Source organism: Bombina bombina, chromosome 7 (genome assembly GCF_027579735.1).
Source record: "Bombina bombina isolate aBomBom1 chromosome 7, aBomBom1.pri, whole genome shotgun sequence".
NCBI lineage: Eukaryota > Metazoa > Chordata > Amphibia > Anura > Bombinatoridae > Bombina > Bombina bombina.
In genome coordinates this window covers 324,281,523-324,305,966 of record NC_069505.1, presented here as the reverse complement: position 1 = coordinate 324,305,966, position 24,444 = coordinate 324,281,523, and positions in this window count along the sequence as shown.

Genomic DNA, 24,444 nt, shown 5'->3' with positions numbered 1-24,444 from the left:
TTCCAGGGTATCTCCATACCTTGCCAGAGCTGGTGCCAGGGTAAATCTAATCTCTTGCCTATCCCTCAGCAAGTGGCATGCCTTGAACTTTGAATGAAAATGCCTGGTAATCTTACAATGCTGTTCAAAGATGTTGACCAGCACACACTTGCCTTCTTTTGTAATAATAGCCCTTAACTGCACAGTGCACACAGAAAAAAATACCCAACTTTAAAGGCTTTGACCATGTTTCCTGAGCCATTGGTTTACCAAAACAGCTCATCTCAACATATAAACCAGCCCGTTCTCTAACACATTCTTTAAGCACTTTTTAAGGGATGCCAAAATATGAGTGAATTAATACAGCTGATCCATAAAATACGCAAATAGGAGGAGGGACCAATAGTTTAGCTGGCTTACTGATCCATTTATGATCCTCTACTGTTGTGCTGTCCGAGACAAAATAAGGCTTGATATGCACTAAGGAGCACTATTTATGTCAAGGGTGAAGTGTACACTCCATCTAACAGCCTTGTACAACTCTTCCCTCAGGATTGGTACAGTGATAGCTTCTTCCAGAAGTTGTTGTAATAAAGCATATAGTACTGGGGAGTGAGATAGGCAGCAATTAGAGGCTCTGGCATAGACTGGGAAGCATTGCAGCAGAAATTAGCTGCCCAATTGGCCATGCCACCTTATTCTACTGTTGTTTTGACATACCTTGAAATTAAAGCCCCCAATCTGTTTAAGTGTGAACTGCTGGTAGTCTCCATATCCTGCCTATCAGGGTTCTGTGGACTCTTGTTTGCTGTCTTAACATAGTAACATAGTAGCTGAGGTTGAAAGAAGAAGACAGAAGTCTATCTAGCCCAACCTATACAGATCCACCTCATTTACAATAAAAGCTCCAATTAATCTTAACTTAATCACATTAAAAAGGTGACCCATTTAACACAAGCAATCAAATCCCTGAATTCTGTTTTTAGCCAGAAATATATCCAAGCCATTTTTAAGTGTATATAATGTATTGTCATTCACTAACTACTTAGACAGTGAGTTCCACAATTTTAATGCTTTTACAGTGAAAAAAAAATTTAAAATTGAGATTAAGGCCTCTAGTTATCAAGCCGTCAACCTCAAATATGCTGGAATTCCACAGCGTATTTGTGGCGAGGCTGATTTGCCTAAGTTATCAAGCCCTACACACCGACAAATGTAGAATCTAGTGATGTAAGCTTCGATCCGCCGGACTCAGTCCAACACAGATCGATTCTTACGTCACTCTAGATGTTCTGAATGCAAGTTCGGCACAATCTGACTACTTTTGGAAGTTATCAAATGACTAGCAGGTACGCTCGGCACTTTTCCGACCCAGCGTACCTGTTTTTCAATTCGCCGCCCTGGAGGCGGCGGATCCCATAGGAATCAATGGAAGTCTGACCATAGCGAAAGTTCATGTTCGCTGCTGCCCGACATCCCATTTATTCCTATGGGAAATGTCTGCACCTAACACCCTAACATGTACCCCGAGTATAAACACCCCTAATCTGCCCCCTACACCGCCGCCACCTATATTAAACATGTTAACCCCTAAACCGCCGCTCCTGGAGCCTACCGCCATTCTAATAAACGTATTAACCCCTAAACCGCCGCTCCCGGAGCCCGCCGCAACTATAATAATTATATTAACCCCTAAACCGCCGCTCCCGGACCCCGCCGCCACCTACATTATAATCAGAATGTCTCTCAACGCACAACCTGCTTCCTTATGGCTCTTGGATAATAGGGTATCTAGCTCACCCTAATCAAAGATACAAATACAACAATAGTCCAAAAGCGCCTAAAAGAAGGCAAAGGAAGATTCTAACAAATTCAGTGAAATAAAATAAAATAAAAATCTATTAACAATAGGCGGGAGATGATTTAAAAATTATCAAACATTTATTAACAAATCATATATTAACAAATCACTAACATGGATCCATGTGTACTATACAAACATACAAGTACAAATTAAGAATATCAATTAAAAACAGTGTAAATATTTACAATAATTTCTTAGAAAGTCTCTCCAAATGGAGAGATCAGCAAGTATAAAAATAGACAATTGCAGTTCTAAAACCTGGAGTTATGCAATATTGCTTCTAGCAGATGTGTCCAATAATTGTGTCCAATAATTGTATCCAATGGATGTGTCCAATAGATATGTTCTAGTAGTAAGAATTCCAGTAAGACAAGTCCATAAAAAATCAGGTAGTGAAGCTAATAAAATCCAAACAGAAAATTCAAACAAAAAATTCTGTGAATCCTGTGATAATGGTGGAAAAAATGTAAAATAGAAACAAAAAATAGTGTTGTAAAAATAGTGTTGTAAAAATATAAAAATGTAAAAAATATATATATAAAAAATTATATACAAAAATATAAAGATATGGTTAAAAAGTGAAAAAATTTGAAAAAAACGGATGTGTTAAAAATCTAGTGTCAAAAAATAAAAATAAAAATTAAAAATTAAAAATTATAAAGCTGTAATCCGAATAAATATTAAGTGTTAGTGAGTGATCCTCCTTTTAAGTGTTTCCTTATGAGTGAATTTTTTGTTTATATCCGTGTAAGTGATGAAAAGTTTTTCTTTCTGGTATTCTTTCAATAATGTCCTAGTAGTTCCTGTGAATTACAAAATATAACATAGTGCAATAATGTTTCCAGATATGAATATTATTAAAATGATGCTCACCAAATTGTCAACGCGTTTCGGCCTCTGTATCAGGCCTTTCTCAAGACTATCTTGTGGTGAGTGCTGGTGGCTCTATTTATGTGTATTGATAACCAATAGAATATCGTGGTTTTGGCGCTAAACTCATTGACATTAACCCGGAAGTGTCCTTTGTATTTCACTTCCGGTATGAACCTTAGTATTTCAATGGTAAATCTTCTCATCAGAATATTGTTGTTGCATCTGTAATCAACTATGTTGTTATTCCAACAATTATTAGCCCAGTGGGTTGTTATGTTATCTAGGGGTTGTATTAAGTAATTCAAAACATCACTCCGTATCTGCACACGTGAGTGTCGAACCGGAAGTGACATACTGTTTGTTTACTTCCGGTTTCGGTTTCGATACTGAATACCGGTAAGTAACCTATGTGGGTCAATTTCTTAAAAACTATATAGGCAATGGGGAAACATTAATATCTGGTAAGATATTCAAATAATATAAGAAGGCATTAAAAAGACATTAAAAATACATTAAAAATACAAAAAACTGCCATAAAAAATATTAGAATATTAGGTACAAATATATAAAAATATAAAACAATATACATAAAACTGCATAAAATTGCATGGATTGTGTATGTTTCAAAATAAATATGTTAGAAATGTGCATAATTGCATAAATCTTATATCCTTACATAAATTCGCATAAATCTGCCCTAATGTAGAGAAAGGTTGATGAAGAGAAATAGAGTGTTATTTTAGGGGATCGCTCCGTGTTTACGCACGTTAGCGTCAAACCGGAAGTAGCATACTATTTTGTTTGCTTTCAGTTCCGGTTTCAATACTGAATGGCGGTTAGCATGATTTGAAAAAACTATATATTAGCAATGGGGAGAGTAATAGACAAATATAAAAATCAATTATTACAAAAAACCGTATAGAGAAATATTTAAAAATCCATTCAATACAAAAGTATAAAAGATACATAAAATACATAAGTAGATAATGTACATAAGTGCATAAACTAGGTAGAGAGTCGTGTATCCTTACAAATGAATGACATAAAGTTACCCTAATATAGAACAAAGTATTGATATAAATAAGATCAATATTCTATTAGAATGCTATAAAATCTATAAAAAGGGATAATCAATAGATGATAAAAATGGATAATAAAAATAAATATTAAAAATATTTAAAAATATTTGATATATTTAAAAATATTTAAAATATTTGAAATATTTAAAAGGGGGATATGTGTGCACACACTGTATTCCGGGAACTGTCAATGAATAAATTATTTAAATGGGATCAGATATTGTGTAGACAAGACTCAGTGGGAATTAACATTTGGCCATAGAGAGCTAGTATGAAAATACATGCAGACTAACTAAATGTCGCCTCTATCTGAGTGTCAGTTATATTCCATAAATGTGAGAGATCCTCTCTATTATTCAAGCCCCTAGGGTATAGACAGTCAATATTAAAAATCCATTTGGATTCAGTGGTAAGTAGGCGTCTCTCATAATCGCCCCCCCCCTCCAATTAGGTGTCACTATTTGTATGCCTATATAATTAAAATCTTTATGGCTTGCTCGATGGTGATTAGTAAAATGTCTGTAAAGTGCTGTCTCAGTGCTTCCGTGCTCAATCTTTAATAAGTGTTCACTGATGCGATCTCTAAGAGTTCTGGACGTTTGTCCTATATATTGAAGTCCACAACTGCACCATATCAGATAGACAACTCCTCTATCACTACATCTTATAAGATCATTGATCTTATATCTCACCTTCGAGTTGAAAGAAGTGAATTATTTAGTTTTCACACCTCTTTTACAGGCTTTGCAATTTGGACATGGGAAAAAACCTTTGATTTCCCTGCCAAATACATCCCTTGTTTTGTTGGATGTTCTCTTAGGTATACTACATTATACCTATTAACCCCTATCCTGCCCCCCTTATACCGCCGCCACCTATAAAAAATGTATTAACCCCTATCCTGCGGATCCCGGAACCCGCCGCAACTAAATAAATTGTTTAACCCCTAAACAGCCACTGCCGGACCCTGCCGCCACCTATATTAAACTTATTAACCCCTAATCTGCCCCCCCTACACCGTTGCCACCTATAATAAATTTATCAACCCCTATCCTGCCCCCCCTACACCGCCGCAACCTATAATAAAATGAATAACCCCTAAACCTAAGTCTAACACTAACCCTAACACCCCCTATCTTAAATATTAATTAAATAAATCTAAATAATTTTACTCTTATTAACTAAATTATTCCTAGTTAAAACTAAATACTTACCTATAAAATAACCCTAATATAGCTACAATATTACTAATAATTATATTGTAGCTATTTTAGGATTTATTTTTATTTTACAGGCAAATTTAAATTTATTTTAACTAGGTACAATAGCTATTAAATAGTTATTAACTATTTAATAACTACCTAGATAAAATAAAGTCAAATTTACCTGTAAAATAAAAACTAACCTAAGTTTCAATTACACCGAACACTACACTACAATTAAATAAATTATTCCTATTTAAAACTAAATACTTACCTGTAAAATAAACCCTAAGATAGCTACAATGTAATTAATAATTACATTTTAGCTATTTTACGATTTATATTTATTTTACAGGCAACTTTGTATTTATTTTAACTAGGTACAATAGTTATTAAATCTTTATTAACTATGTAATTACTACCAAGCTAAAAGAAATACAAAATTACATGTAAAATAAATCCTAACCTAAGTTACAATTAAACCTAACACTACACTATCATTAAATAAATTAAATTAATTAACTACAAATACCTACAATTAAATACAATTAAATAAACTAACTAAAGTATAAAAAATAAAAAAACTAAGTTACAAAAAATAAAAAAATATTTCAAGATTTTTAAGCTAATTACACCTAATCTAAGCCCCCTAATAAAATAACAAAGCCCCCAAAATAATAAAATGCCCTACCCTATTCTAAATTACAAAAGTTAACAGCTCGATTACCAGCCCTTAAAAGGGCCTTTTGCGGGGCATGCCCCAAAGTAATCAACTCTTTTGCCTGTAAAAAAAAACCCACAATACCACCCCCCAACATTACAACCCACCACCCACATACCCCTACTCTAACCCAAACCCCCCTTAAATAAACTTAACACTACCCCCCTGAAGATCTCCCTACCTTGAGTCGTGTTCACCCAGCCGGGTCGAAGTCATCATCCAAGGGGCGCTGAAGATGTGTTCAATCCGATAGAAGTCTTCATCCAAGGGGCGCTGAAGAGGTCTTCCATCCGATAGAAGTCTTCATCCATGCGGCGTCTTCAATCTTCATCCATCCGGAGCGGAACCTTATTCAAACGAGCCGACGCGGAGACATCCTCTTCCAACAATGCCTACCCAACTAATGGATATTCCTTTAAGTAATGTCATCCAAGATGGCGTCCCTCGAATTCCGATTGGCTGATAGGATTCTATCAGCCAATCAGAATTAAGGTAGGAAAAATCTGATTGGCTGATGCAATCAGCCAATCAGCTTGAGCTCTCATTCTATTGGCTGATCGGAACAGCCAATAGAATGCGAGCTCAATCTGATTGGCTGATTGGATCAGCCAATCGGATTGAACTTGAATCTGATTGGCTGATTGCATCAGCCAATCGGATTTTTCCTACCTTAATTCCGATTGGCTGATAGAATCCTATCAGTCAATCAGAATTCGAGGGACGCCATCTTGGATGACGTCACTTAAAGGAATATTTATTCGTCGGGTAGGCATCGTTGGAAGAGGATGGCTCCGCGTCGGCTCGTTTGAAGAAGGCTCCGCTCTGCTCCGGATGGATGAAGACGCCGCATGGATGAAGACTTCTATCGGATGGAAGACCTCTTCAGCGCCCCTTGGATGATGACTTCGGCCACTGCAGATGTCCTCTTCTGTTCCATCGGTGGTCGGCTGGCTGAAGACGACTCAAGGTAGGGAGATCTTCAGGGGGTTAGTGTTAGGCTGGTAATAGAGCTGTTAACTTTTGTAATTTAGAATAGGGTAGGGCATTTTTTTATTTTGGGGGGCTTTGTTATTTTATTAGGGGGCTTATATTAGGTGTAATTAGCTTAAAAATCTTGTTATTTTTTTATTTTTTGTAACTTAGTTTTTTTTATTTTTTGTACTTTATTTAGTTTATTTAATTGTATTTAATTGTAGGTATTTGTAGTTAATTTAATTTATTTAATGATAGTGTAGTGTTAGGTTTAATTGTAACTTAGGTTAGGATTTATTTTACAGGTAATTTTGTATTTCTTTTAGCTAGGTAGTTATTAAATAGTTCATAACTATTTAATAACTATTCTACCTAGTTAAAATAAATACAAATTTACCTGTAAAATAAATATAAATCCTAAAATAGCTAAAATGTAATTATTAATTACATTGTAGCTATCTTAGGGTTTATTTTACAGGTAAGTATTTAGTTTTAATTAGGAATAATTTATGTAATGATAGTGTAGTGTTAGGTGTAATTGTAACTTAGGTTAGTTTTTATTTTACAGGTAAATTTGTCTTTATTTTGACTAGGTAGCTATTAAATAGTTAATAACTATTTAATAGCTATTGTACATAGTTAAAATAAATTTAAATTTGCCTGTAAAATAAAAATAAATTATAAAATAGCTACAATATAATTATTAGTTAGATTGTAGCTATATTAGGGTTTATTTTAAAGGTAAGTATTTAGTTTTAAATAGGAATAATTTAGTTAATAATAGTAATTTTATTTAGATTTATTTAATTAATATTTAAGTTAGGGGGGTGTTAGGGTTAGGGTTAGACTTAGGTTTAGGGGTTGATCATTTTATTATAGGTTGCGGCGGTATAGGGGGGCAGGATAGGGGTTAATTAATTTAATATAGGTAGCGACGGTGTAGGGGGGCAGATTAGGAGTTAATAAGTTTAATATAGGTGGTGGTGGGGTCCGGAAGCGGCGGTTTAGGGGTTAAACAATTTATTTAGTTTCGGTGAGGTCCGGTATCCGCAGGATAGGGGTTAATAAATTTATTAGGGGTGGCGGCGGTATAGGGGGGGCAGAATAGGGGTTAATAGGTATAATGTAGGGGGCGGCGGGGTCCGGGGGCGGCGTTTTAGGGGTTAATAAATTTATTATAGTTGCGGCGGGGTCCGTGAGCAGCGGTTTAGGGGTTAATACATTTATTATAGTTGCGGCGGGGTCTAGGAGCGGTGGTTTAGGGGTTAATAATTTTATTGAGTTGCAGGGCGCTCCAGGGGCGCTGGTATAGGGGGTAGAACAGTATAGTATAGTGTGAGTGCTTAGTAACAGGGGTATTAATAAAGCTGTAGAAAAGCCGAAGAGAAGCGAGATCGGATGTGTGATAACTATCACAGTCCGCTGCTCATCGCCCTGTACTTGGTGCGCAGCTTTTTGACAGCTTTTTTAATAACTTTGGCAAGCGTATTCAGGTCCGCGGCGGCGATGTGAGGCGAGCTTAGGTGGGCGTATTGGGGCCGGCGATGGCAGGTACGTACGGAGCTTGATAACTAGTGGCCGAAATCTCCTTTCCTCCAGCCTTAAATTATGACCTTTTGTCACAAACAATTTCCTTGGAATAAACAGAGCTTCTGCCAACTCTGTATCTGGGCCTTCAATATACCATATTTATATAAAGTAATCATAGCACCTTTTTTCTACAGAAAACAGACCAACACCTAGATTTAGAGTTTTGCGTTAGAAGGGGTGTGTTAGCTACGCGTGTTTCTTTTCCCCCGCACCTTTTAAACAACGCTGGTATTTAGAGTTCTACCAGCGTTGCTTACGGACGCGGACAGCTTCAAAAACGTGCTCGTGCACGATATCCCCATAGGAAACAAAGGGGCAGTTTGAGCTAAAATAAACCTAACACCTGCAAAAAAGCAGCGTTCAGCTCCTAACGCAGTCCCATTGTTTCCTATGGGGAAACACTTCCTAAGTCTGCACCTAACACCCTAACATGTACCCCGAGTCTAAACACCCCTAACCTTACACTTATTAACCCCTAATCTGCCGCCCCCGCTATCGCTGACCCCTGCATTTTATTATTAACCCCTAATCTGCCGACCGCACACCGCCGCAACCTACATTATAGCTATGTACCCCTAATCTGCTGCCCCTAACATTGTCGACCCATATATTATATTTATTAACCCCTAATCTGCCCCCCCAACATTGCCGCTACCTAACTACACTTATTAACCCCTAATCTGCCGACCGGACCTCGCCGCCACTATAATAAATGTATTAACCCCTAATCTGCCCTCCCTAACATCGTCGACAGCTAAATTTAAGTATTAACCCCTAATCTGCCGACCGGACTTCGCCGCTACTCTGATAAATGTATTAACCCCTAAAGCTAAGTCTAACCCTAACACTAACACCCCCCTAAGTTAAATTTAATTTAAATCTAACTAAATAAAATAAATCTTATTAAATAAATTAATCCTATTTAAAGCTAAATACTTACCTGTAAAATAAACCCTAATATAACTACAATATATGAATAATTACATTGCAGCTATTTTAGCATTTATATTTATTTTACAGGCAACTTTGTACATATTTTAACTAGGTACAATAGCTATTAAATAGTTATTTACTATTTAATAGCTACCTAGTTAAAATAATTACAAAATTACCTGTAAAATAAATCCTAACCTAAGTTACAATTAAACCTAACACTACACTATCAATAAATTAATTAACTAAACTATCTACAATTATCTACAATTAAATCAACTAAACTAAATTACTCAAAAAACAAACAAACACTAAAGTACAAAAAATAAAAAAAGATTACAAGAATTTTAAACTAATTACACCTACTCTAAGCCCCCTAAAAAAATAACAAAGCCCCCCAAAATAAAAAAATGCCCTACCCTATTCTAAAATAAAAAGTTAACAGCTCTTTTACCTTACCAGCCCTTAAAAGGGTCTTTTGCGGGGCATGCCCCAAAGAAATCAGCTCTTTTGCATTTAAAAAAACATACAATACCCCCCCCCAACATTACAACCCACCACCCACATACCCCTAATCTAACCCAAACACCCCTTAAAAAACCTAACACTAAGCCCCTGAAGATCTCCCTACCTTATCTTCACCACGCCGGGTATCACCGATCCGTCCAGAAGAGGGTCCGAAGTCTTCATCCTATCCGGCAAGAAGAGGTCCTCTAGAGGGTCCGAAGTCTTCATCCTATCCGGCAGGAAGAGGACATCCAGAACGGTAGACATGTTCATCCAGGCGGCGTCTTCTATCTTCATCCATCCGGCGCGGAGCGGGACCATCTTGAATCAGCCGATGCGGATCCATCCTCTTCTTCCGGCGACTCCCGACGAATGAAGGTTCCTTTAAGTGACGTCATCCAAGATGGCGTCCCTCAAATTCCAATTGGCTGATAGGATTCTATCAGCCAATCGGAATTAAGGTAGGAAAAATCTGGTTGGCTGATTGAATCAGCCAATCAGATTCAAGTTCAATCCGACTGGCTGATCCAATCAGCCAATCAGATTGAGCTTGCATTCTATTGGCTGTTCCGAAAAGCCAATAGAATGCAAGCTCAATCTGATTGGCTGATCCAATCAGCCAATCGGATTGAACTTGAATCTGATTGGCTGATTCAATCAGCCAATCAGATTTTTCCTACCTTAATTCCGATTGGCTGATAGAATCCTATCAGCCAATTGGAATTTGAGGGACACCATCTTGGATGACGTCACTTAAAGGAACCTTCATTCGTCGGGAGTCGCCGGAAGAAGAGGATGGATTCGCGTCGGCTGCTTCAAGATAGTCCCGCTCCGCGCCGGATGGATGAAGATAGAAGACGCCGCCTGGATGAACATGTCTACCGGTCTGGATGTCCTCTTCCTGCCAGATAGGATGAAGACTTTGGACCCTCTTCTGGACAGATCGGTGATACCCGGCGTGGTGAAGATAAGGTAGGGAGATCTTCAGGGGCTTAGTTTTTTAGGTTTTTTAAGGGGTGTTTGGGTTAGATTAGGGGTATGTGGGTGGTGGGTTGTAATGTTGGGGGGTATTGTATGTTTTTTTTAAATGCAAAAGAGCTGATTTCTTTGGGGCATGCCCCGCAAAAGGCCCTTTTAAGGGCTGGTAAGGTAATAGAGCTGTTAACTTTTTATTTTAGAATAAAGTAGGGCATTTATTTATTTTGGGGGGCTTTGTTATTTTTTTAGGGGGTTTAGAGTAGGTGTAATTAGTTTAAAATTCTTGTAATCTTTTTTTATTTTTTGTACTTTAGTGTTTGTTTTTTGAGTAATTTAGTTTAGTTGATTTAATTGTAGATAATTGTAGATAGTTTAGTTAATTAATTTATTGATAGTGTAGTGTTAGGTTTAATTGTAACTTAGGTTAGGATTTATTTTACAGGTAATTTTGTACTTATTTTAACTAGGTAGCTATTAAATAGTTATTAACTATTTAATAGCTATTGTACTGAGTTAAAATAAATACAAAGTTGCCTGTAAAATAAATATAAATCTTAAAATAGCTACAATATAATTATTCGTTATATTGTAGCTATATTAGGGTTTATTTTACAGGTAAGTATTTAGTTTTAAATAGGATTAATTTATTTAATAAGATTTATTTTATTTTGTTAGATTTAAATTATATTTAACTTAGGGGGGTGTTAGGGTTAGGGTTAGACTTAGCTTTAGGGGTTAATACATTTATTAGAGTAGCGGCGAGGTCCGGTCGGCAGATTAGGGGTTAATACTTGAAGTTAGGTGTCGCCGATGTTATAGAGGGCAGATTAGGGGTTAATACTATTTATTATAGGGTTTTTGAGGTGGGAGTGAGGCGGTTTAGGGGTTAATACATTTATTATAGTGGCGGCAAGGTCCGGTCGGCAGATTAGGGGTTAATAAGTGTAGGTAAGGTAGCGGCGACGTTGGGAGGGGCAGATTAGGGGTTAATAAATATTATGTAGGTGTCGGCGATGTTAGGGGCAGCAGATTAGGGGTACATATGGATAATGTATGTGGCGGCGATGTGCGGTCACAGATTAGGGGTTAAAAAAATGTATTAGAGTTTCGGCGATGTGGAGGGACCTCGGTTTAGGGGTACATAGGAAGTTTATGGGTGTTAGTGTACTTTAGAGCACAGTAGTTAAGAGCTTTATGAACCGGCGTTAGCCCATAAAGCTCTTAACTCCTGACTTTTTTTTGCGGCTGGAGTTTTGTCGTTAGAGTTCTAACGCTCACTTCAGCCAAGACTCTAAATACCGGCGTTAGGAAGATCCCATTGAAAAGATAGGATACACAATTGACATAAGGGGATCTGCGGTATGGAAAAGTCACGGCTGGAAAGTGAGCGTTAGACCCTTTCCTGACTGACTCTAAATACCAGCGGGCGGCCAAAACCAGCGTGAGGACCCCTTAACGCTGGTTTTGACGGCTAACGCAGAACTCTAAATCTAGGCGCAAATTTGGCTAACCTTTCCTCATAGTTTAAATTATTAATTCCTCTTATGAGTTTTTTGTTGGCCTTCTCTAGACTGCAACATCATTGCAACAACTAACAAACAGATTATCTGTAAATTCGAAACATGTTAAACAAAGTAGCATGTATCAGAGGGCACCCGTATTTTTTTTTTTTTTTTTTTCATTGATCATTTTGTCGTCATCCTCCTCTTTTTTCTCCTCCTCGTCCTCATCTCCTTTGTTTTTAGTGCTGCTCTTTGGTTTGTCATGCCACAAGATATCATCATCTGTGCCATCAGTGGCATTTGTAATTCAGCATTTTTTGAAGCCAAAAACAATACTATCAGCAGAAACCAGGCTCCAGGCATGAAGTACCCATTCACAGAGAAGACTGATGGATGGCTTCTTAATTTTTTTTGCTGGAGTCAGAGTGTGATCATCAGAAAGGAGCCAATTGTTGCACTGCCTTATTAAATGGTCTTTAAATGGTTTGTTAAAAGGAAAGGAAACCCAATTTTTTTCCTATCATTATTCAGATAGAGCATTCAATTGTAAGCAACTTTCTAATTTACTCTTATTATCAATTTGTCTGCCTTATCTTGGTATCTTTATTTGAAAATCAGAAATGTATGTTTAAGAGCCGGATCATTTTTGGTTAAGAATCTGGGTTGCACTTGCTGATTGGTTAGTTACATTTAGCCACTAATAACCAAGTGCAACCCAGGTGCTGAACCAAAAATGGTCCGGCTCTTAAACATACATTTCTGCTTTTTAAATAAAGATACCAAGAGAAGGAAGAACAATTGATAATATAATTAAATTAGAAAGTTGCTTAAAATTGCATGCTCTAGCTGAATCATGAAAGAAACAAATTGGGTTTACTATCCCTTTCACCACAACATCCAGCACTTGTAACTGTGATGTCATACCTTCAGGAATGATGACCAAATCAGTGTTCATCTTTGAAATGTATTTTTTAACATTTGGAGTTAAATGTCCTCTGAATGCATCATGGACAAGCATTCCTCTTTTTTGCATTTGATCCCTTGCTGTCTTCCCCAAACAACTTTAAGCCAGTCTAGAATAAGGTTCTCTTCCATCCAGCCTTTCTCTTGAACGCTGACTATTACTCCTAATGGCAGCGTTTCTTTGGGTGTAGTTTTCCTTTTCAGAATAACGTATGACAGAAGTTTTGTTCCATCTACTAGTACTGCCAGCATATTTGCAATGCGTGTTTTCTAATTGCCAGTAGATTTGATGAGAACTGACTTCTTTCCCTTTTTGTTCACTGTAACATTGCTTGGCATGTCAAAAAACACAGGTGTTTGATCTGCATTACAGATTTGACTGGGGTATACTCATGCTTTTTCATAAGAGTGATCAGATAGTGTTGAAAGAAAGGAGCTTCTCATTAAAGTCATTTGGTAGTCTTTGTGCTAAAGTTGTGTGTCGCCTCAAAGCCAAACTATTTCTTAGCATCATCCTTCTACACCATCCCATGCTGGCTTTAAATTCCATTATCTTCAACTGTTTTGCAATGTCTAGATCTTTTACCTGCATAGCTTCTCTGGTTACAGGGTATCCTTTCCTATGCATTTCATTGACAAACTCTGCTACCTGTTTGTCAAATTCTACATGGCGCCCAACTTTAGGGCCTTGAAAACTTTTTTCTGGTAGAATGTGTGTTCATGAGTTCTGTCTTCTGTGCCCGCTAGCCTGACATTATACTCTGTGACACTGTACTTTCTGGCAGCTGCACAGTTGTTGGTTTCTGCTGCCTCATTTATCATCATAATTTTAAAATTGGCATTGTAACTCATACGTATGAATTTGTTACTGGGAAATTTGCCTTTTCTTTTCACTTTCTCTCCTGGTGTCACTCTTAACTGCTCTCCTCTTGATGTGGAAAACATGACGGCAATTGGAAATAAAAAACGGTACTGTATCAGTACAATAGGATAGGGGATGGCAGGTTTGCAGTCCTAGTATGTAAAACCAACCAAATCAGTTAATTTTCAAGAAGACACAAGTCATGCTAGTCTGTTACCCTATATTTGAACCTTATTCTAATTACCGGTACTGATACCGTAAATGTACCTACTATACGGTAATTTAAACAATGCTGGCATTACTGTAATTTTTTGAGCATGGTATTGGTATTGTAGCTTGGTAGCCACAATGCCACCCCTGAGCGGGGCATTGCCAGTCAGCCTATCAGAAGTGGCATTCCACAATGCCATCATTCCCCTGCTGCTTCCAGCTCAGTACTGGCTTGGTAATGTGCTTGATGTGCATCATCTGTTCAACCCATTTGTGCAATGATACACAAAATAAGAGCATTTTACCGGTATTACCATATTATTAGTACACTGTCCCTTTAAAATGAGACATGAAGGCTTAACTAAGCACTATGCTGCATTTCTCCTCTTGCACCTAGGAAAATTCTCAGTCCCCTTTGCCTCACAAATAGCCCCCTCTGTCTCTTCACCTTCACCCTCTTAATCTTAATTCTGAACCCCTCTCTCTGCTGCACCCACATCTGAGCTGCTCCCCCTCATCATGAATGATCCTCATTCCAGTAAGCTGACACCTCACATTTACTGGTATAACCTGATAGCTAATCTGCAGCTAGAATGATCCAATTCACTAAAGGACCAATCATGTCACCAATCATGTCACTCACTGCAGTCACGTGGCTTCTGTCTGTGATGTGACTGTGAGTTTGCCGGTCCTTTAGCTACACGGAATCTACCTGCTGCTGCTACTACCCGGTCTGCCTGGTTTTAATTATACTGTAGGGAAGAGACAGGGGTCGGCCAAAGGTAAATCTAGCTGCTACTGAGCTTGGTCTCACTGCCTGGTTAATTACCGGTATACTGTAGTGAATAAAAGGGCTGGTGTCCATTCATTATGAATGTGTCTGATTTCAGGCTTGAAAGTAAAAAAACCTTGATTATAAGAGGAGGTCGGTTTTTCATAGTTTTTAGCTGAAAAAAACCTTGTTTTATAATCGAGCAAATACGGTAATAGGTTGCCTGCTTATTTTTGCATCCGAAATGTAGAACCTTACATTTTCCAGTATTAAATCTCATTTTCCATTTACCTGCCTATTTTTCCATTTTCTAAAATCCCCTTGCAAAACTATTTCATCCTGCACTAACCTAATGACCTACACAACTTTGTATAATCTGCAAAATAGAGACGCTACTATTTAAAACTTATATAAAGTGGGGTGTAGAAGAGATAACTTATAAAATTATAATTTTCCATTGTTCTCTCTAAGGCCCCAATATTCAAAGCACTGACTGACTGATGAGAAACTGCCTTTCTGGCCTCGTTGGCCTCACAGTCCGTTAGTCTGACGATATATTGTAAAAAATGGGGGCAGACCTGCAAAGTGTCGGCGAGTGGTGATGTGTCTCCCTTAGGATACAATGGGGAGTGCAACTCATCAAAAAATCTCCGACATCGCCATTTGTTGCTACATTCAGCGGGCTGGGCAGGTGTATTTAAATTGTTCCTAAATTGTTCCGCAGGCAGTGCGGTTACTGAAACCAAACACGATTTCTGTGTAGGAACACATAAAATAATGCCTGTTTCACCTTACTTTGCCTAAACCTACACTACCTGCCTCACAAAGTAAAGTCTCATCACTGAAAAGGTGGTGAGACAAACATGGCTAACACCCTACTGGTAATCTGTACTTCAGAGAATGGAATATATCCCCTTACTGGCAATGTATCCCAATAAAAGTGTCAGGTTACTCCCCTGGTGCTACACCTACATGCCACCTACACCTACATTATGTCTTAGCTACACTCCCCTAGAACGTCCAGCTAACTCCCACACACAGCCTATACCTACATCATATCTTCCCTTTACTCCCCCTAAAAAGCACAGTTAATTTCCACAGAATGCCTAGACCTTTGTCATGTCTGAAATCTACCAGACTAATAAAGTATACAAAAAAACCTCCCTATTATATCTAAAGGAGCTATGTCACTACATTTCTATACAATTATAAAATGATATGCATTGACATGTATAATGCATATTATTATTTTTTTAAGTATTGTAAATAATTTAAAATGTAGTTATTACATCTGTTAAGTACCTAAATATCTAGTAGAACTTTTAGTGCCCTATATTCCAACAAACTTCAATCAGCAAGTACCCAGAAGCTATATGTGCCAGGAATTTACCAACAATTTGGTGCTCAACAATCCCATCTCTCTCTCTATGGAACACTTTCCTAAGCACAATGAAACAACCCTCACTGAAGGCCCAAGACCTTCTTCTTTACACAAAATCAAATTACTAAAAAAATTACTAAAATCTTTCATTTCTAAACCTCTGAAAAAAATGTACCACGTGCAAAGTATATTCAGTCCAACTAAGAGAAAATAGCTGCTATTATTATTATTATTATTATTATTATTATTATTATTATTAATAAGCACTACAATTGCATTGAAGCAAGTCAAGTAGTATGGTGGTAGCCCAGAGGCCTAGTGGCAACAAATTTGTTATGATTGTCACTGTGGGCTCTTGTGCCGTAGTTTCACCACCCCTGTATTAAACCATTTTCTTATTGCTTTGTTATTTAAAGGAATATGGAACCCAAACATTTTCTTTTGTGACTCAGAGTAAATTTTTAAAAAGTTTCCAATTTACTTGTATTATCAAATTTGCTTTGTTCCCATGGTATTGTTTGTTGAACAGATACCTACGTGGCAGGAAATAGAAAAATGGTTAAAGGGACAGTCTACTTCAGATCAGAATTTTTATTGTTTAAAAAGAGAGATAATCCCTTTATTTCCCATTCCTCAGTTTTGCATAACCAACACAGTTATATTAATACACTTTTTACCTCTGTGATTACCTTGTATCTAAGCCTCTGCAGACTGCCCCCTTATTTCAGTTCTTTTGACATACTTACATTTTAGCCAATCAGTGCTGCCATAATTAACACATAGTCAATCACTGTCCAACTTTGAAAAACTGTCAAAATGCTAAGATAAGAGGCGGAGATACGGGCTGAGAAATTAGCATATGAGCTTACCTAGGTTTAGCTTTTCACAAAGAATACCAAAAGAACAAAGCATATTGTGATGATAGTTAATTGGAAAGTTGTTTAAAATTGCATCTAAATCATGAAAGTTTAGTTTTTACTGGATTGTCCCTTTAACTTAAAGCTTTCTTTTGACTTTAATGCTGAAAAAACGTGCAACTGGGCCTTATGGCATGATCTATTTTACTGTACAGGAACATGAATTTTACTAAAACAAAGTAAATTTTAGTACATGTGAAAATGCCTTTTTTAACAAAAACACTTGTGTGATGTCATTTAATTAACTTTATTTTAACCAGTGAAAGTCTATGAGAAAGTGAATATTTGAAGCAGAATATGGAAGAATCAAAATGTATGCAGTGTAAAACATGAGTGGATAGTTTAAACTACTTCAAGAATAAAGAAAATGGCTCAGATTTTGAATTTATGGCATCTCTTAAATTATTCTACAAAATACAACTCTTTATGGGTTTTTTAAGATCAACTCATTTTCAAATCAACCCTCTCAAGTAACCTAATCAACTCAATTTGGTCAGTGAAAACTGTGTGACATAGACTGGAGTTTTATGTTATCTTGACATCTTTCATGAGAATACTTCTCAATTTTCAGCTAATTATGAAATAAAACAACTCTGTCAGTTGGCATGTCCAGTTAATTAAAAGTGCAGTATGTTATGAATTTTATATTTTCAGGGTTCATTTATGCATTTTTTCAAATATATGTTCATGCAAGAAATATATCTATTACATCTTTTTTTTAAATTTAGATCTATTATAGTTTTAAAATTTGCCGCTTTACCAACATCTACAAGAACATTATGGTTAACTAATGCACTGCAAAAATATTTGTAAGGTTTTCATTAATACTTTTTTCCGTAAACTGTTTTGAAAACAGCCTTATAATATTGCTACAATTAGGCTGATGTCTATATAATGTAGGCTTAGGATAATGTACACATTTTCACTGAAAGCTTAAACATTTAGGGGCATATTTATCAATGTGCGAGCGGACATGATACGAAGTAGCGTATCATGTGAACCGCACATCGATAAATCCCGACAGCATTGCATTGTTGGTATTTATTATTGCACCAGCAGTTCTTGTAAACTGCTGGTGCAATGCCACCCCCTGCAGATTTGTGGCCAATTGGCCACAAGCAGGGGCTGTCAATCAACCCGATTGTATTCGATCAGGTTGATTTCTGTCCCGCGGCCTCAGAGCAGGCGGACAAGTTATGGAGCAGCGGTCTTTAGAATACTTCTTCATAACTTTTGTTTCCGGCAAGCCTGAAGGCTCGCCAGAAACAAGGGGGGCATCAAGTTCCATATGGAGCTTGATAAATATGCCCCTTAGGGCTAGATTACAAATTGAGCGCTAACTATTGTTTGCCTGCAAGCAATATTAACACTCCACTTTGTAAACCAGTGCAACTTTAAAGCCCCAAAACTGCCTAATACAGTTATTTTTTATTAAAGAAAATGGTATTTTTTTAAAAATAAAAAAATGATAATGCTCTCTATTTTGAGGGTATTTGGGGCACTATCAGAAAATTAGCCAGAGATCGGATAATTTTTGAAGCGCTAATTGCTACTGCAAGGTCACGGTAGCAATAACCAGCCACTTGTAATGGCTGGTTATTTAGCCTTCTCCACTTGTAGCTTTATTTCCGATACAATCATATGGGGCTACACCACTCCACACACCTCAACTAACGCGTTTCCTGCCACTGAAGAAGTGCCGTGTAGCGGCAGGAAACGCGTTGGATGACAGTTGAGGTGTGTGGAGTGGTGTAGCCCCATATTATTGTATCGCAAATAAAGCTTTGAAAGTTTTAATCATGCAAGTCTCTTGGACCATCATTTACCCCTTTGTTTTGGATCTATTGTAAAAGGACGGGTGAAGGGGAGAGCGGTGGAGGTATTCGGTTCCTGTTGCACTGCTAATATCGTACTGACCGGTGAGGAACTATCCAGATCATAGTGCGTTACAAAATCAGAAATCTAGCTAAAAAAATAGCTGAATGCCTCTGGCGCCACCATGTTTGGCATTAGTTTGCTCCTGAAATAGACAAATACAGTCTAGGGGGCCTATTTACTATGGTGCGAGCAGACATGATCCGATATAGCGGATCATGTCTGCTGCACATTGATAAATGCTGACAGCATACGCTGTCGGCATTTATCATTGAATCAGCAGTTCCTGTGAACTGCTGGTGCAATGCCGCCCCCTGCAAATTTGCTGCCAATCGGCTGCTAGCAGGGAGTGTCAATCAACCCGTTTGTATTCGATAGGGTTGATTTCTGTACACGGACTCAGAACAGACGGACAAGTTATGGAACAGCGGTCCATATTTGATAAATATGCCCCTATGTTTTTGTTTATGGTGGTTTCTTTTTACATATATACCATTTTTTAATTTGAAGCTATTGTATTGAATATCAAGACTTCAATGTTATATGAAGAAAAGAAAAAAAACATAATCAAAGCTTATGTGGATATTTAAGTTTTATTTTCCAAAGTAGTTATGGAAATATATATTAAAATTAACTTAATTGTAACAGTTGGAATGAGAATAATAAACCATAGCAATTTCTAGTCTACAGAGTATTCCAGTGGGTTACAAAAATGTTCTTTAGTCTATAGTTTTCTATTGTATTGTAGCTTTTTTTTTTTTTTTTTTTTTTTACTACATTAGCTAAAAATAAATTCTAAAGTGGAAAAGAACATTCACGTATTATTTAGCATTGTTATATAAAGGAACACAGCGACTTTTAAGAGAAACGTTTTTAAGAACTATTTTAACATTGCACTGAACCTTTCAGTCTATGCTTTTAATTCTTTTCTTTAGCTGAAGGATAATGCACCTTCTTAAACGTCAGAGTGCAACACAACATTAGACTGTCAAATGAAAGATCCTTTATGAGTTTTGAACAAAATATAAAGGTCAAAATGTAACACTCTTTTATATGATTGAATATGGCTGCAAAAGAAGAATTAAAAGAAAAATACTCTGACCAAAATATTTTATTGATTACAGTAAAAACAGGAAATCACTCATGTTAATAAAGTTATCTTGGCCTAAACGCAATAAAGCTCACTGAGTCATTGAGCTAGCAGGTCACAGATGTTGCAGGAGCAATTCACACTAAATGCAATATGAAAAGGGGCTAACATACTTGTTGCTTTCCATTGAAATGTATTCCCAATGATTCATTTACCTAATGGAGTGTATTCATTTGTTTATAAATATCTTATTTACCTTTCTATCAGCATTTGAAATAACAGATTTTGCCTGTGGTATCCCAACCTACACTGTTTCTATACTTAAGTATAGGCTATTAAAAGGTGTGTAAACATAGCCAGCATAAGAAATTACACTTCCAGTAGGAGGTTTGGGTGATAAGTAATAAAATGTTAATGTCTCTCTAAGGCCCCGAAGTACTACGAGGCTTCAAAATATTCTAAGGGATCCGCTGCTAAATTAAGCAAAGCTGTCAGAATATTCCAAACTCCTGACATAGCGGCATTGCCGAAAAGCGCTTATACATGCCATTGGTCGGCGATGCTGGCTTAGGCAACACCCAGCATCGCATATCATATTGGCAATGTATAGTAATAAGATCCCTAGAATAAAACTGTGATCTGCCTAATCCCTAATGCTAATACCCCTAAACCGAAGTACTCCACAATCGCAAACTAACACTACTCTAATAAACATCTAAACTGCCACATACCCACCACAAGTATCTAAATATTAACCTCTAAACTGACAGATAAAAACTGCCAGATAAACCGCCCCCCCAAGTACTATCCTATTAACCCCTATGCCACAATATACCCACTGCAATCAACTAACTATTTATACCTATGCCGCCATATACCCACCACAATCAAATAACTATTAAATCCTATGCCACCACATAACCACCGCAATCAACTAACTATAAACCCCTATGCCACCACATACCAACTGCAATCAACTATTAACCCCTATGCCACCATATACCCACCGCAATCAACTATTGTCACCATATTCCCACCGCAATCAACTAACTATAAACCGCTATGCCACCACATACCTACTGCAATTAACTATTAACCCCTATGCCACCATATACCCACCGCAATCAACTAACTCTAAACTAAACCCCCTAAGTTAGAAAAAAAAAAACATCTACACTAAAGAAACCCACACCCTCCAAAATAACAAAAACTAACTTTAAAAAACCAAGCTTACAAAATAAACTTTAAAATAATAAACATTATTCTTAAAAATTAAAAACCCACCCCAAAAAAACCCTATCTAACCCCAAAGCTCTTACAGTTGATGGGGACTCTGGCTCCTCTTTATCAGATGTTGGATCATCTTTATCTAAGGTCCAGGCGCCGGGGGCCCATCTTCGCGGATGCATTCCTTATAATAATCTCCAGGACTCATAAAAGTAAGACATAACCTTGCTTTCTCGAGAGGTAAGAAGTCATTTAGGGTGAGAGACCTCCAATTGCAAAAAAAAAATGATGGTTCCTATATTATAAGCAGAGGGGCTTTATGGGTTACATTATTTATTTAAACCATGCTATGTTCTGGTACTATTGGATGCACTGTACATGCAGAAGACCTGACCAAGAAGCTAAATATTGATAGTTGTCAGCCATATGCCTGAAAATGGGAAAAACAAAACAAATGATAGCTTCACTTAAAGGGACAGTGAAGTCCAAAAAAACTTTCATGATCTAAATAGGGAATGCAATTTCAAACAAATTTCCAATTTACTTTTATCAGCAATTTTGCTTTATTCTCTTGGTATTCTTAGTTGAAAGATAATTCATATGCTAATTTCTTAGACCTTGAAACCTCTAATCTGAATGCATTTTGACCACTCAAGGGCATTAGTTCATGTGTTTCATATAGATAATATTGAGCTCATGCACGTGAAGTTACCCTGGAGTGAGCACTGATTGGCTAAAATGCAAGTCTGTCAAAAGAACTGAAATAAGGAGGCAGTCTGCAGAGGCGTAGATAGAAGGTAATCACAGAGGTAAAAAGTGTATTTCTATAACAGTGCTGGTTATGCAAAACTGGGGAATGGGTAATAAAGGGATTATCTTTATTTTTAAACAACAAAAATTCTGGTGTTGACTATCCCTTTAAATATTGCTTTCAGATATCACAAACATTCAAAAACATTGTATTCTTAAGTAGTTTTGCTACACTTTTGTTCAACTGAGAGACTGTTATGTTGGTGTGTTGGCTCCTACACCGATTGCTGGTGGGAGTGTCTGAGATTTCAAGGCTTGCAAGCTAAAACATTTAAATGTTTCACAAAATTGCTGGTGCTTAGAGTTTTATTGTATCAATAGGACGTTTTTAAAATGAATCCACAATATTCAGGTTTTCATTAGATTTACTCAGATATTTTCGCTTGACTATCGCAAAACTAATAATAATTTCATACAGCTACTACTTTTACCCCTATGGAGCTCTTCAAGCTATGTACCCTATGACCTGCAGAATTACAATACAACAAAGAACTTCTCCTAGCTATATGAAGATACAAAGAAGTCAATATTTTTTTACTTCTATCATCAACTGTACCCATCTCTCTATGAGGCCTATTTATCAAGCTCCTAATGGAGCTTGATGGCCCGTGTTTCTGGCGAGTCTTCAGACTCGCCAGAAAAAGCAGTGATGAAGCAGCGGTCACAAAGACTGCTGCTCCATAACCTGTCAGCCTGCTCTGAGCAGGCGGACAGACATCGCCGGAAATCAACCCGATCGAGACCTCCCTGCTGGCGGACCATTGGCCGCGAGTCTGCAGGGGGTGGCGTTGCACCAGCAGCTCTTGTGAGCTGCTGGTGCAATGCTGAATACGGAGAGCGTATTGCTCTTCGGATTCAGCAAGGTCTTGCGGACCTGATCCGCACTGTCGGATCAGGTCTGCAAGACCTTTCATAAATATAGGCCTTTGTCTCTTTTGTTCTGCCCATGTAACTTATAGTTTACAGGTAGCACTGAACCTTTATTTTATTCAGCTACCTGTTACCTTTAGTTCTGTTTGTCTTCAGCACTTAGTATTGTATTTGGGTAAGTATTGTTATAAGAAATTTGTGGGGGGTTTTAAATATATTGCAGCAATAGATAGAGGTGTGTCTGCGTATATGTGTGTGTGTCTGTGTATGTGTTTGCGTGTGAGTGTGTATGTGTATATATCTGTGTGTGTATGTGATTGTGTTTGTGTGTGTGTGAACATTTATTTTGGAAATGCCATGATAAAAATAAACATTACTCCCTGACCAAAAAATATTATGGCCAACGAAGGAATAAAACCTTGTTGGGGGGGGGGGGGAGGGGGGCAGCAGAATTTTGAGTGTCTAGGGCAGCACACAACCTAAATAAGCCACTGGGTATATTATATGGGTAGTGGTCCAAACATAGATCAGTATGCTCTAATGGAAAGAAAGCTAAGTCTCAACAAAAGATACCAAAAAAGAGGTAAATTTTAAAAAGGAGTTAATTTGAAAGTTTTTTTTTAGACTCTATCTGACTCATGGAATTATTTTGTTTTACTCCTATGTCCCTTTTAATAATGCAGTTGTCCTATTATTGCTTTATCATAAAGTTTTTTCATGTTCATTTTTTTAAACACGATATTCTAACAAGAATCTTAGGCCTAGATTTGGAGTTCGGCGGTAAAAGGGCTGTTAACGCTCCGCGGGTTTTTTTCTGGCCGCACCATAAATTTAACTCTGGTATCGAGAGTTCAAACAAATGCTGCGTTAGGCTCCAAAAAAGGAGCGTAGAGCATATTTACCGCAAATGCAACTCTCGATACCAGAGTTGCTTACGGACGCGGCCGGCATCAAAAACGTGCTCGTGCACGATTCTCCCATAGGAAACAATGGGGCAGTTTGAGCTGAAAAAAAACCTAACACCTGCAAAAAAGCAGCGTTCAGCTCTTAACGCAGCCCCATTGTTTCCTATGGGGAAACACTTCCTACGTCTGCACCTAACACTCTAACATGTACCCCGAGTCTAAACACCCCTAACCTTACACTTATTAACCCCTAATCTGCCGCCCCCGCTATCGCTGACCCCTGCATTACACTTTTAACCCCTAATCTGCCGCTCCGTAAACCGCCGCCACCTACGTTATCCCTATGTACCCCTAATCTGCTG